The 15811-nt window shown below is 44.5% G+C and overlaps 1 long non-coding RNA gene across 2 annotated transcripts in view; it reads right to left on the minus strand.

The window, feature by feature from the left end:
• The window catches only part of LOC309522110, a 106960-nt gene extending 91361 nt beyond the window's left edge, over positions 1-15599 (minus strand). For both annotated transcript variants that reach the window (XR_014214844.1, XR_014214845.1), the window contains exon 1: positions 15515-15599. This is a non-coding gene — a long non-coding RNA (uncharacterized lncRNA). The remainder of the gene's footprint in view (positions 1-15514) is intronic.
• Between the last annotated feature and the right edge of the window lie 212 nt (positions 15600-15811).

Below are 15811 nucleotides of genomic sequence, written 5' to 3' on the forward strand. Positions count from 1 at the left end.
GTTAACTTGCTGCTGCACATTCATACTTGCAATTATATAAGTGAGAGTTAAAATAAGAGAGACTTGAATTATTGAAATATTTATAATCAGAGATGTTCAGAGCAGAGGGAGAGCCAAAGTAGGCAGCAAAAGTTAATGATTCAAAGATAAAATACTGTGTTTCAATAATCTAAAGGGAGTGTGGCAAATATGAGGATATTAAAAATTAAGTGTTCACTGATGAGATGAAAAGGCATGGACCAGACCCTTTGGTGATCTAAATCAGTTTCATTCATTACCTCAGCACTGTTAAAAATATGTTTGTCCCCTTCTTTGAGTTGCTAATAAACCCGCGCCCGAAAATTGCAGGTTCTGCGCTTAATGAAAGTCTTGCAAGCTTTGCAGTTATGAACATGGCAAGAATTCTGATGCACCTTTTCTATTGTTTCTGGTTGTTTCCCCTTTTTTGCATTTATATAACCTGTCCTGGACAGTAAACATAATCACACTGATCCAGTAAGGGAGATCTGTGTGCGCAGATAATGAGCATATACTTCTGCATTGGGTGCAATGCCTACCAGGCTACCCTTTAGACTTGATGGATGAACCTGCTTATGCATGGGGGTACACCTTATCTAGGGTCACACTTGTGACTGGAGCTGGACTGAGGTCCACGGGTACAATGTAGTATGCACAACTACTATATTTCCTACATATGTTTCAAGCCCCTGTGAAACGCATGGAGCAATAGATTGCCATTTGGCACAGTGAAGGTGGGTTCTGCCCTGCAAAACCAATCATTTCCTGGGGTACAATCTGATATATGGGCAAGGGGGCCTCTGAATTAGGGCAAATGTGGTTAGTATTCTATTTCCATCTCAAGCAATCTCCCATTATTTTGAGATATCCTGTACTTTAAAAATAGTTAAGATCAGAAGCATACCCTCCAACATTTCTTCTGTGTCCAGGGCGGCTGTTTATCAGCTCCATCTGGTACGCAGGCTGAGACCCTACCTGCCCGTGGACTGTCTCACCAGAGTGGTGCATGCTCTGGTTATCTCTCGCTTGGACTACTGCAATGCGCTCTACGTGGGGCTACCTTTGAAGGTGACCCGGAAACTACAACTAATCCAGAATGCAGCAGCCAGACTGGTGACTGGGAGCGGCCGCTGAGACCATATAACACCGGTCTTGAAAGACCGACACTGGCTCCCAGTATGTTTCCGAGCACAATTCAAAGTGTTGGTGCTGACCTTTAAAGCCCTAAACGGCCTTGGCCCAGTTTACCTGAAGGAGCGTTTCCACCTCCATCATTCTGCCCAGACACTGAGGTCCAGCGCTGAGGGCCTTCTGGCGGTTCCCTCACTGCGAGAAGCCAAGTTACAGGGAGCCAGGCAGAGGGCCTTCTCGGTAGTGGCGCCCACCCTGTGGAACGCCCTCCCACCAGATGTCTAGGAGAAAAATAACTACCAAACTTTTAGAAGACATCTGAAGGCAGCCCTGTTTAGGGAAGCTTTTAATGTTTAATAGGTTATTGTATTTTAGTGTTTTGTTGGAAGCCGCCCAGAGTGGCTGAGGAAACCAAGCCAGATGGGCGGGGTATAAATAATAAATTATTATTATTATGAAAATAGGGATGTTCTAAGGGAAAGTGGGACATTCCGGGATCAAATCAGAATCTGGAACAGCTTCTGTAAATCTGGGACTGTCGCTGGAAAGCAGACACTTGGAGGATCTGCAGAAGCACATAAAAAGAGCCTGCTTGATCAGGCTAAGGGTCCACCTAGCATAGCTGTCAAGTGTCCCTTATTTGAAGGGACAGTCCCTTATTCCAGCGCCATGTCCCGCTGCTGTCCCTTATTGATGGATGTCCCTTAAATGATGTCCCTTAAATTTCATAGGAAGCAGCTCCTCTCCCTCCCTCCCTGCCGGCCAGGGAGGAGGGAGGCTCCAACTGCGTTGCTTGGCTGCGTTGCTCACCCAATAAGAAGTCTAAGAACGACTGGGGGGTGGAGCTTGCATGCCTTGTGTGTGGCTAGTTAATGCAAGCTGATGGGGGTTTTGAATGCTGGACACCATTTTGTTGCACGTGCTGCTGCAAACTTTGCAGTGCAAAGCCAGGCCGGGGAGCCATCTCAAGTTGAGGCTGCATAGGCCTTGTGGTGCATGTGATTCAGATTCTATTCAGTTGAACCTCTGGTTACAAAGTTGGTTGGACAGTGTTCTTGAAGCTACCAGCATGAGTTTGACCAGACTGCAGGAGGACAGGAAGACTGGAGTGCCTGGAACAGGTGAGGCTGCAGGTCCCTTATTGTGGCTGCTGGTCCCTTATTTTCAAATCTGTAAGTTGACAGCTATGCCACCTAGTCCAGTGTTCTCTTCTCACAATGGCCAACCAGATGCCTGTGAGAAACCCACAAGCAAGACTTGAGCACAACAGAGCTCTCCTCTCCTGCATTTTGCATGTGTGTTTTAAAAGAAGAAAATTGTGTCCCCAGGCAGTCTTGGGGCCAATCACCATGTCTCTGCCTAAGCTATCTCACAGGGCTGTTGTGAAGCGGGGAAATGTTCCCACTCTTTGGAAGATTTGTGGGACACCCATGTCATAATTAAACAATGAAAATGAAGGGGGTGGGGCCTAAGAAAGTTGGCCTGTCAGAGGTCAATGGCTAAATGGCTGAGGTGAAATTTGAACCAGGGGCCCTCACAGTTTAGATTCTAGTTAGTACATTTGTCAACTTCCATGTATTGATTTCCATGTTTAGTGCAAGATATTTCTGAGGAGGAAATCCATACATGGGGATTATTCCTTGATTGTTCATTATTTTAATTAACCAGATTACCTGTCACATTTCTATTCTGTCCTTCCTTCAGAGTGCTCAGGATGGCTTATGTAAGTGTTAAAAAAATCATTTTTCATCCTCACAGCAAACCTGAGGTGGATTAGGCTAAATCCTAGAATCGTAGAATTGGAAGGGACCCCAACGGTCATCTATTCCAACCCGCTGCACTGCAGGAATCACAACTAAAGCATCCAAGATAGATGGCCATCCAACCTCTGCTTAAAAACCTCCAAGGAAGGAGAGTGCACAACCTCTTGAGGGAGTCTGTTCGACTGTCAAACAAGCTCCTACTGTCATAAAGTTCTTCCTGATGCTTAGGCGGAATCTCCTTTCTTGTAACTTGAAGCCATTGGTTCAAGTCCTACCCTCCAGAGCAGGAGAAAACAAGCTTGCTCTGTTAAGTCGTGGGCGAACATATCAGACGACACAGCGATTCTTCAGACAGCTCTTGTTTATTCAGATGGCCAGAACAGAACTGAACTGAAGAGCTCAGTCAGCCTGCTTATATAGAGCTCCAGAACAGCGTAACTGTTGCAACTTTCTAGAACTATCCAATCACTGAACGTCACTTTCGATCCTTCATTTGCATACAAACTATCCAATCACTGAATGTCACTTTTGATCCTTCATTTGCATAACTATCTACAGTATCCCCCTGCTGGCCCAGGGTGAGACTTCAGTACATAACATGCTCCATCTTCCATGTTGACAGCACTTAAGATATATGAAGATTGGTATCATATCTCTTCTCAGTCTCCTCTTTTCCAGGCTAAACATACCCAGCTAGGGGCAATCTAGATTTAGGTTAAATACATGGGCAGTTGCCCAAATCGGCTACTACATATCTTGCTCCTTCCATCTTCCCCTCCATAATGTCAAATAGACCTTTCCTCACAGCATGCGGCATATCTCCACACCTGCTCTGCATCATAGCCTGCTAACGACAGGCAACTGAGTGAGAGAACATGGGGTGTCATGATTTCACCACATGAAGCAAGTTCCACTGGGTGGTACAGAGGAGGAATAAGACACATGGTTTCTTCTTTCAGTGGACACTGCACATTTACCACAATGGTTTGGCCCAGAAAGAATGGTCCAATATCAAATAGTGAGCTTTATGGATAAGCAAGGATTTGAACGCAGCTGTCCATGTTCAATATTAGATACTTTCAAACTTGCTAGGTAAGTCCACTATTTTTCTTCATACCCACCTGTGTTATTCCCCTCAGTTCTAATTACACCACCTTCTGTGTGAAAATTTAATGGCGCTCAAAGAGTGTCAGGATTGTCCATGTTTTGCTGTCTTTCTAGGTTCTTCCCCCCCCCCAAAAAAAACCTGAAGGTAGGCAAGAAAGAACAATAAAATCTTATTTGGATCACCTTGACCCAATAAGCCCCCCTCTGTTCTTGTGAAAGAGTTCTATTTTCACCAACCAGTTTATGCAATTGGTTATAAAGCAAATTAAAGGCCACCGAAACTTAAGCTCTGTAGTTTCATAAAAATGCTCTGTTCTTGTCAGATCTCTACCAGCAACGTCATAGCTCACTGAGCAATTGCCAGCTTCCCACTACATCTCCTGAGAGCTGTCACACTCCTCATCCATCATAATTGAGGCAGTCCACCTGCTATGGGGTGGGTGGGGGGGTCAACCTTTCAATTGTAATGATTGCTGAGATGCGATAGATACCTCTTGTCATCCCCTTCATTTTTATGTTAGTCTTGGATTTGGAAAGGTCAAAATGGAGGCTTCTGTTCTGATACTTTTGGTGGATCGGCATTTCCTGATGGCATCAAAGGGTTGAGTCTATCTACTATCATCCTCTCCTTGTACACATTTCTTTCCGCAGAGGATCAAATGCAAACTAACTGAATTATTTTAGAAGATTAGGAGAGGATTTCCATGTTCAGCACTTTCTTCTTCTTCTTCTTCTTCTTCTTCTTCTTCTTCTTCTTGTTTAGTCGTGTCCGACTCTTCGTGACCCCCTGGACCAGAGCACACCAGGCACTCCTGTCTTCCACTGCCGCCCGCAGTTTGGTCAGACTCATGCTGGTAGCTTTGAGAACACTGTCCCACCATCTCGTCCTCTGTCGTCCCCTTCTCTTTGTGCCCTCCATCTTTCCCAACAGCAGGGTCTTTTCCAGGGAGTCTTCTCTTCTCATGAGGTGGCCAAAGTCTTGGAGCCTCAGCTTCAGGATCTGTCCTTCCAGTGAGCACTCAGGGCTGATTTCCTTCAGAATGGAGAGGTTTGATCTTCTTGCAGTCCAGCACTTGCTTACTCAGAAGTAAAACCCATTATGTGCAACTGGGCTCACTCCTCAGTTCAATGTGTCTAGGATGACATTGCACATGCCATTTGGTGTTTAAGGTTCTAGACCGTCGATTCATGGACAGTTCTTTTAGTCTAAGATGTAAAATGACATCTCCATTGGAGGAGCTATTCTTCTCAGCATAGTGAGTGGTTTGAATTCTGTCATGGACTTAAGAACTCTCAAAATGCTTTCCCCATTTGTGTAACTTTGCAATTGCTTTGTTGAAGTCAAGAGCAGTTGTTTTTTTCCAAAAGAAAAAGAAACACACACACTTGTATACATACATAAATTCAAATGGTAACTGTTGACATAAGTCCTGATCCTTTTCCATAGCTTGACCTTGATGCAAATGTGACACAAGGAAGCCAGAAACTGCATATATATTATAAAGGCTAGTGCCTAACAACCCAAATTTTGATTCTACTTAGAAGTATCTGAATACTCCAGTAACCTTGGACCTTAATAGCCAGTAATTTAATTTGATGCAACAAACTTGTCTTCATCTTTTGGGAATAGTCTAAGGCCATTGGGATTTACTGTTGACAGAAGTTATCCATTGCACAAACACAATACTATTCTGCTCACAGGGACATTATTACAGGACGGCAACCCAGGGCAGGTGCCCAGGGTGGCAAATTTGAGTGGTAGCAGTAGGAACAGCACTGCATCCCACCCCCCTCCACCACCACCTTCCAGAGCTTGCTTGTCCCATTCATTGTTCCCGACAGAGTCTTACATCAGCTGCTAACCAAAGGATTCTGGAAAGGGAAGGAGAGCAGCCGCCGCCGCCAACCAGCCTTTCTGTTTGTACAAGATGCTTAGAGACAGAGAGAGGGCAGGAGGATGGTTTCCCCATCTCTTTCCCCTCCCTCTTCCATACTAGATTTAGTCCAAGTGAGGTGGTTTGTTATTGCCACCACCACTTGACTTGCTACTCCTTGTTTTCCAAGCCAGCTTGGGAAAATAGTTCAACTCTGCTGGTGCACAAGGGGAGGCTTAACAGAAGTGGCTTCCTGGTTGCACACTAGCGTGATGAATCTTCCTCAACAGCAACGTGGTCCAGCCAAGTTCTTCTTGGTGGAGAGGAGGATGATGAGCCTGCACATGCAGAGGAGGCAGTAGCCTTGAGGGACGGGGGGGGGGGGCACCAGTACTGCCTAATTGATATTATACATTGCTGACTGGGAAGAGAAAACGACTTAGGTACGGGCTATCTGAAGGACTGCACAATATGAACCTGCCCAGGCTTTTCGGCTGGCAGGTGAAGACTATTTTATCCCAACAGGCTTTTGGGAACTGACTGTTTTTAAAGGAAGGGGTCTTAGCGTACTGTACTGTAGTTCTCCCCCCCCCATCTGCATTTAAATAGATGTGGGGGTTTTATTTGCATTGTTTTAATTCTATAGATAGTTTAATACATTTTCCCATAACCTTCCATATGTTTTAAACTGTGCATGTTTTATTGGTATTTGTTTTAATTTTTGTGAGCTGCCTTGAGGCAGAATAATGATAAATAATAAATAAATAAATATTATTATTATTATTATTATTATTATTATTATTATTATTATTATTACAGGGCACTGCTGAGCAAAGGACACATGCCTTCCCCAAGCCCAGCATGGCACGCATGGCACATTCTGCATGGCAGGGGCTCTCTGAAAATGATCTCACACAGAGCCTCCCTTCCTTATTGCCTGAATGAGAGTTAGTTCTTCAGCCAAGGCTAAATAGTTTCTCCTTGCAGAAGGGGCAGCACATGCCTTCTGCTCGGTGGCAGCATTGCCATCAATATATCACAGCCTGTTCATAAAGTGGGAAGCCTCTGTGTGTGTGGAGCTCCCCATGCGCATCACAGCCTCTGAATTATATAACTATTAGCTTATAGGTCAATCCAGTGAGCAGATGAACAAGCAAACAATGGATAACCAAAAAGCAGCATTAGCTTGGCAAACTGTCCGGGGGATGTTTTTTGTATATTGGAAAGGTCTGACTCTGACTTCTCCCCTCCCCCTCCCCACCGTTCCCCCCCTTTCCCTTTTTGCCTTTTGTCTGTAATTTATGGTAGATGCTTCCTTGAGGGTCTGCTTCCTTCCTCGTGGTCTATAAATGTTATGACATTCTGATCTTCAGGGCCTTTGCATCTTATTAGATTTATCTTTGCATATATTAAGCCTAACTGCGGTGAAATTTATGATAATGGTGAATTTTACAAACTGCATGGAACAGGAAATATGTAAGTCACAATTTACACACTTCTTGCTAATGCTGCAGTATTTGCAGGCTGATACATATAGTGCTTTTCAAGCAGTGTTTAAAATCACGTTTAAATCCAGGAATAAACCTGCTCAAACCCTGAGTTTTCAGGTTAAATCTCTAAGGCCCGATTCTTCCTCAGAGAAAAGCGCAACACCCACATATGGAGCAATATGTGCACTGGCAGGCAGGCAACATATACTATCCCAGCCCAGGACATTGGAATATGCCATCTATAGCATCCATTGAGTCCTTCCCTCTCCTAGTGTGAACATTAAGCACTGATAATAAATAATAATAATAATAATAATAATAATAATAATAATAATTTATTATTTGTACCCCGCCCATCTGGCTGGGTTTCCCCAGCCACTCTGGGCGGCTTCCTACAAAGATGAAAAATACACTAAAATGTCACATATTAAAAACTTCCCTGCCTTCAGATGTCTTCTGAATGTCAGGTAGTTGTTTATCGCTTTGACATCTGAAGGGAGGGTGTTCCACGGGGCGGGTGCCACTACCGAGAAGGCCCTCTGCCTGGTTCCCTGTAACTTGGCTTCTCGCAGTGAGGGAACCGCCAGAAGGCCCTCGGAGCTAGACCTCAGTGTCCGGGCAGAATGATGGGGGTGGAGACGCTCCTTCAGATATACTGGACCGAGGCCGTTTAGGGCTTTAAAGGTCAGCACCAACACTTTGAATTGTGCTCGGAAACATACTGGGAGCCAATGATGCCTACTGTCTCACTTATAATTAATCCAGAGGTGGCTGTGCCTGTCGTTGGCTCTTGCTTCATCGACTGTTGGCCTCTCTGCTTTCCACCCTCCCATTCCCAGTGGGCTTCAGCCACCCCTGTATCTCACGTATTCCTTGGAAATACTTCCCATGCATTTAAAAGTGCAGTAGCAGCATCCTCTCCTGCAGACCTACATTGTTAAAAGGTAGCGTCTCCACTCCCATCGTCCAGCCTGAGTCCACTGAGATCCAGCCCGAGGGGTATTCTGGTGGTTCTCTCATTGCAAGAGGAACCAGGCAGAGAACCTTTATGGTAGTCATGCCCCCGCTGTGGAACGCCCTCCCAGCAGATGTCAAACAGATAAACAGCTATGTGGTTTTTAAAAGACACCTGAAGGCAGTCCTGTTCAGGGAAGTTTTTAGTGTTTGATGTATTGTGTTTTTGCTGTTTTTTTGTTGGGAGCAGCCCAGAGTAGCTGGGGCAACCTAGTCAGATGAGCATCATATTATTAATTATTATTATTATTATTGTAATCTTAATGCAAGAGAGTGAAGCTTTTCCTGCATGCAATCCGTTATTCTCACAGTAATGAAAACCCAGCTAAATCTATGTTCAAAAAGGGATGAGGGTATTGTGTGTTATCACATAGAACCAAAGAATTGTAGTGTTTGAAGGGATCCTGAGTATCTTCCAGTCCAACCCCCTTCAATGCAGAAATATGTAGCTGTCCCATATGGGGATCAAACCCTGTGCAACCCTGGTGTTATCAGCACCATGCTCTAACCAATTGAGCTATCCCATGGCTGGTAAAAAGAACCAGGAAATGTGCTCTTAAGAACCCCTTGTTGCTCCGTCATAGACAACTTTGCTCATGATTTAGGACGTGAGATGGGAGGCTGGGGAGAGATTTCATAGTGAGGGTAAAAGATTCTCCGTAAGGTTCAGAGACCCCTGTTGGAAATCTTCAAGACTGAATAAAAACAGTTTGACAGCATTTATTGTGGTTACTTCTTAATTCTCCTTAACTTAATTCTCCTTAACTTAACTTAACTAATTTAATTCTCCTTAACTATGAACTCAGATCATAGGGATGCGGGTGGCGCTGTGGGTTAAACCACAGAGCCTAGGACTTGCCGATCAGAAGGTCGGCGGTTCGAATCCCCGCGACGGGGTGAGCTCCTGTTGCTCGGTCCCTGCTCCTGCCAACCTAGCAGTTCAAAAGCATGTCAAAGTGCAAGTAGATAAATAGGTACCACTCTAGCGGGAAGGTAAACGGCGTTTCCGTGCGCTGCTCTGGTTCGCCAGAAGTGGCTTAAGTCATGCTGGCCACATGACGCGGAAGCTGTATGCCGGCTCCCTCAGCCAATAAAGCGAGATGAGCACTGCAACCCCAGAATTGGGCACGACTGGACTTAGTGGTCAGGGGTCCATTTACCTTTATGAACTCAAGTCAGTTGCCCTCTTTAAAGCAAACACGTTTGTGCCTTTGGCATGCATATACCTAATGCAGCCTTCCTTAACCTGGAGACCTCCAGATGTTTCAGTCTAAAACTCCAATCATCCCTGTTGAGCGGCTGATGAGAGTTGGAGTCTAAAACATCGGGTAGGCACCAAGTTGTGGAAGACAGACCTAGCATATGTCTATTTCATGATTTATAACGATAACCATCAAGTAGCCAGGAATGTAAGGGCTCCTGGAGATAACCATAAATTATCTGAATCATGGGCTGCTGGTGGGAGATGAGATGGCCTCCTAACTTCTCTAGAGGGGACTCCTTTTGGTCTGGATCTGGCTGAAGGTGGTTTGTGTAATACCCTACTGATCATTTCTATACAGAACAAAGTGCAGTGATCCTGACCCAGGCTACTGTGACCACAACTAAGGCAATATAACACAGTACAGCAATTTGATTGTGAACTGTGAGTTGGCAACACTGCAAGGCAAATTGCAGCCGAACCTACCCATTTACACTAATGATGGGAATATTCATATAGACTTAATATATTTTTGCAAATAGGAACAAGTAAACAAAAAGCACAGGTAATCCATTGCAAAAGAGTCTTTTCTTTATTTTGACATCTTACCATTTAACTTTAATTAGGTCCAAGTAAACGGTTTACAGTGATTAATTTGTTGTGTGCAAGATGCCTCGCCATATAACTATGTCACTTCCAGTTCTCGGAAAGCTATTTGCCAGGTGAAGCTATTCTGCAAAGCGATCTTGTAAAATCTTTTTGTGTCGTGAACCATTATCGTGTATGGCTACTTGCCAATCAGGTTGGTTTGGTTAGGCAGACTGCATGTTGCAGTGTGTTTCCTCAGTGCAAGCAAAGCACACCACAGAGCAAACTCTGTGGAGCAAGAGGTGGCACACTGTACAAATCTTCAAATATACCTTTGTATAAATTGAATCATTGGTAAACCCAATGTCTGTCTGAGAATCAGCTGCGTATATATAAAAGTTTCTCACATTAGATGGCTGTTATTTCTTGGGTGGGGAAATTTACATGCTAAATGCAGCCACACATTTAACACCATATCTACTTTAGCCCATATTCCCCACTGGGGCTGCAGTTCAAGATTCCCATTGCTGGCTTCAGCTTACTAGTCTGCCTTTGAAGCTGAGATGCTCTAGAGTCCAGTGGCGTAGCGTGGGGGGTGCAGGGGGGGCGGCCGCACCGGGCGCAACATCTGGGGGTTAGGGGGCGCTAATCCACGGGTTAGGGGGCACAAATCCACGGGTTGGGGGCGCAAATTACTTGCCTTGCCCCGGGTGCTGACAACCCATGCTACGCCACTGCTAGAGTCCTTAGCCTAACAACACCCCTAGCCAACTCAGGGTTACCAAAGTACTGAACAGATGCGCCAAGCAGAGAGGGGGAAGTTCCCCCCCAATTATTCAATGAATGGGCTGGGCCTCCTCAAAGTTCTGCAGCAGCTGGGATAGATTATGTATGTTTGTATGCATGTATGAACTGGGACGCGGGTGGCGCTGTGGGTTAAACCACAGAGCCTAGGACTTGCCGATCAGAAGGTCGGCGGTTCGAATCCCCACGATGGGGTGAGTTCCTGTTGCTTGGTCCCTGCTCCTGCCAACCTAGCAGTTCGAAAGCACATCAAAGTGCAAGTAGATAAATAGGTACTGCTCCAGCGGGAAGGTAAACAGCGTTTCCATGTGCTGCTCTGATTCACCAGAAGTGGCTTAGTCACGCCGGCTCCCTCGACCAGTAAAGCGAGATGAGCGCCGCAACCCCAGAATTGGCCATGACTGGACCTAATGGTCAGAGGTCCCTTTACCTTTACCATGTATGTATGTATGTATGTATGTATGAACGACCATTGCCTGATTCTAAAGTTTAAAGCAGCAAACATGCGACCAGTAAAGCAGTGAAACAATTAGCAAGATCCGGTGGGATTTCAAACTCACAGTAGGTAGCTATGGGATTGAATACAGTGCTTGTGACCTATGCTTAGTCCCTTTTCCCTTCAAAATTCTTGTCAACTCCTACTATTTGGCCTCTTTGGCCAAATGTGAACCTTTGGTACTGATTGGTTGGACTCACAAATGGATGCCACCCCTCCTGGGAGGGGAGTTTTTGTAAAAAAATGTATTAAGGAGATGACTGTTCCTCATTCCTGTTGGCCTGACTCGTCTACAGATGCAGGGGTCACTCCTTCTGAGCAGTTAAGACACCAGAAATGTTACGCTCTGCCTCTCTTTGAAGTGTTTTCACTCCAGCTAGTCATTAAAAGAACTTGTAACTAAGAACTGGACTCTTGAACTTGCATATACAACTTTTTGAAGACATCTGAAGGCAGCCCTGTATAGGGAATTTTTTTTTTAATGTTTAATGTTTTATTATGCTGGGACTGGCTGGGACAACTCCGTCAGAAGGATTAAAATAAATAAATAAAGACGTCCCTATTTTCATCGGAGAAATGCGGGAAGGTATGTAGGTCATATATCTACTTACCTTCCTGCATTTTTCTTATCTCAATGATCTGCTAGTTTCCAAACCGTTCTCACAGGCCTAGAATACACAGCAATCTGTCCCTATAACCTGTGGACATCTGTTCTGTTAAAAACTGCCTCTGCTTTTTTTTTTTTTTGCTGCTTTTATTTTTTTGTTTCTCTTGCTGAAAACTGCTTTCCCTGTTTTCAGGTGAACTACAGACCCCTTAAAATCCTGCAGATGATAGAAAAGATCACCTCATGCCAGACTGCTCCTGTCTGATAACCTTTTGTTTCTTCCTCCTTAATCAAATCTTACCTTGCTCTACACTGCCATCTACTGGGTGAAGTAATTAGCACCAATGTTACAGGTACTTGCGCCTTGCAGTAATAAGAAGCAGCCATACTGCAAACACCTGCAAGCCCACCTTATTTCACAGGTATTTAAAAAGGCATAAGGAAAGTGGGCAGCTTTAAGAATTCCACAAGCTAACTGTCATGGCTAAACATCAGGAAATAGCAAAGGCCTGCCTCAGCAAAAGATAAGCACTTTTTAAGTCCCATTGATTTCAATCAGAGAGTTAACTATGTGCTCAGGCTCTCTCACTGAAATCAATGGGATTTAAAACTGCCAAACTTTGCCTGGATTGTGCCCTATATTTTGGCCATGCTCTGTGAAGAATTCCTATGTGTGTGTGCAGCTGTAAATGAAAACATGGCAAGCAACAGTAAATGGACATTTCATTTGAAAAGAGGACAGATAAAAAAGAGAAATTGTGTGGACAGAAAAGAATCAGGTTGGTGCAAGGGACAGCTAACCTTGCCTGCTAATAGCAAACCCAGGTGATGGGCGCCAACAGGATTGAAGCCCAAATGGGACCACAATGAGAATTAAGAGGGAGAAATATGGTGTTTGCAAAGAAGTAATTAAAGGTGGGGTGAGTTCAGTGAGGATTAAGCATGCTCAGTAGCCAGAGAATGTTTTGCGTTATCCAGGGGAAATGGAAACAGGAGAAATAAAATGCCCTGTTCATAGCTTATAGGCTAATATGCACACATTAGCGACTTTAAATGCAGTGAGGTCACTTCCTCCACCCACCTCATTTCAAGTTGTTTTTTTCTTTTGCTGTTCACACCAGAAAGGAAACAAGGATTAATTTAGGGCTGCCTAAATTAATTAATTTTAGGGCTGGAATTTCAAATTCGGAATTGACGTCCAGGCGGCACTTTGTCCCAGATTTTAGGTACCGCATTTTTCGCTCTAAAAGACACACTAGACCACAAGATGCACCTCGTTTTTGGAAGAGGAAAACAAGAAAAAAAATATTCTGAATCTCAGAAGCCACAACAGCAAGAGGGATCGCTGTGCAGTTAAAGCAGCAATCCCTCTTGCTGTTCTGGCTTCTGGGATAGCTGCGCAGCCTGCATTCGCTCCATAAGACACACACACATTTCCCCTTACGTTTTAGGAAGGGAAAAGTGAGTCTTATAGTCAACAATTTTGGGACTTTCCTTTAAAAGGCTCAACAATTTTAGTGGTTTCCTATATATAAAAAAGCTCTAACCATGGATAGATGGCCATCCAACCTCCAGTGAATGAAAGTCCACAAGCTCCTGAGGGAGTCCATTCCACTGTCTGACCGCAAGAGAATTGTGGAGTTGGAAGGAACCACAAGTATCATCTGGTCTTTTTGCTCAATTTGGGGCTCAAACCCATGACTGAGATTAAGAGTCTCATGGTCTACTGACTGAGCAAGCTCACAGTTTGTAGCCTCTCTTGCCCCTTGGTATAGAATTAAAGACTGAACTGGGCCTCTGCGTAAGTATGTACAGTACAAAAAGAAGGGCTTTTTCAACATCCCTGTCCATGCCAGAATGGAGGGAGGTTTAAAGAGCTCTTTGGTCTCTTAGCTCTCAGTAGAATGAGTCAGTGGGCTGAGATACTCTTGTTGGTTCTTCAGCCCTGGCTCAGTTTGAAATATTGCTCCTGGGGTGTGTGTGTGTGTGTGTGTGTGTGTGTTTTCACACATACACACATTGTTTGCTGCACGGGGGGGGTGTATTCAGTGCCTTCAATACACAGATTGGAAGAACAACACCCTTCCAATTCTCCCCCAACTTCCCACTTTTTCACAACATGAAAGAAAATGCTTGTGAGTTTTTTCAGAAGCCCTAGGATGAGCAGACGACCGCAGGTACAGTATATATTTCTGCTAGTGGAGAAGACACATGAAAAAACATTTCTCTCCAGAAATCCCCTGTAGGTTTCCTCCCACAAGTGCCCTGCACACCTTTGGAGTTTCATCCATGGCTCTGCTCAGTTGAAGTATATGAAAGCTAGCAACGAATACATCAGAGAAGAAGGCATCGCCAATAATTGCCTTGTTTACTTATTTTCCAGGCGGCCGCCAGCTATACTTAAGGCTGTAACTGCACTGTAGGATAACTTAGGTTGCAAATGGGGTTGCTTGCCATTCACTCTTCTCTAAAATCAGCTTTGTGGGTTCCTCCCACTTTAAATACTACATGTGTAGCTTTAAAAAAGAAAAAAAGGCAAAGCCTATTAATAACAGCTGCACTGATGGAAGGAACAGAGGAGTGAGGAGGCAGGTGAATATGATATCAGCCTGCTCCAGCTGAATTATCCCTCCCCAACAGAATCATCTACCAGAAGAACAAGACAGAGAGACAAGCAAGACCTCAGAACCGGCTCCACCTGGACTATCTCCTCCTCCCCACCAAGGGTCATTTTACTTACTTATTTACTTAAGCTATTTGCATGCTACTCGATCACTGGAATGTCTAAGTGCTGTACATTTTTTTTAAAAAAATCATAAAGCTTGCCGCATATCAAATAAAATGAATCCCCCAAACTCACAATGGTGAAAATCAGTTTAAATTAATAATGAAAGCAAACAATTCCTTAAAATGCCTGCTGGGTTAGGAAAATCTTTGTCTAGCGCCTGAAGTTCAACAGATTAGGGCCACCACCTTATCTGGTTACTTTAAAATAGTACTGCATGTCTCTTTAAATGAGTGTACATTTTATTAACTTGTTGGGGTCACTTTAAAGCCAACAGCTTATAGCCAACTATTAATGTTATATTTTAAGGAAGTAGTTAACCACCCTGTTAAAACACTTCAGCCAAATTGCCCTTTTATTCTCTCTAGCAAGTTAAGCCTCACCAACATGATAACCGCAGATTCGGCTGGAAGTCTCTCTTCTAACCCTTTATTGACCTACTGAAGTCCAAATTTGTCTTCCTGCACAGACCAGGAAATCTTCCTTCGGGTATTCCTTCCAGTCCCCAAAAACCAACATCCCAAGCTGCCTCCCACTTCGCTCCTCAGCTGAGCAGACAGGTTCTTCCCTTGTCTCTTCAGTCCGAGTCAAGTGTTTCGGCTATTCCCCAAGACTTTGGACACCAAGCTGCCCTACCTTGCTTCTCAGGTCTTCCTTCTCCTCCTCCTCCTTCACCTGTCCTGGTCCTCTGCTGCCTCCTCCTCCTGGTTGATTCCATGACACCAACAGCTGCTCTTCTGGCCAGCACCTGGCTATATATACACTTCCTATGGGCCTTCTGCAGCAGCCCCAGCCAATCACACTGCCTAACTGAAAATTCTAACCCTGCATCCACCAATCAAAATATGCAGGCTTTCAATCCCTCTTTTGCATACTGAGAATTCTAATTCCAACCTTCCTCACAGGTGTCAGTTGACGCCTCAAGCAACAGTT

The sequence above is a fragment of the Podarcis vaucheri genome (genome assembly GCF_965113315.1).
Source record: "Podarcis vaucheri genome assembly, chromosome: 17".
NCBI lineage: Eukaryota > Metazoa > Chordata > Lepidosauria > Squamata > Lacertidae > Podarcis > Podarcis vaucheri.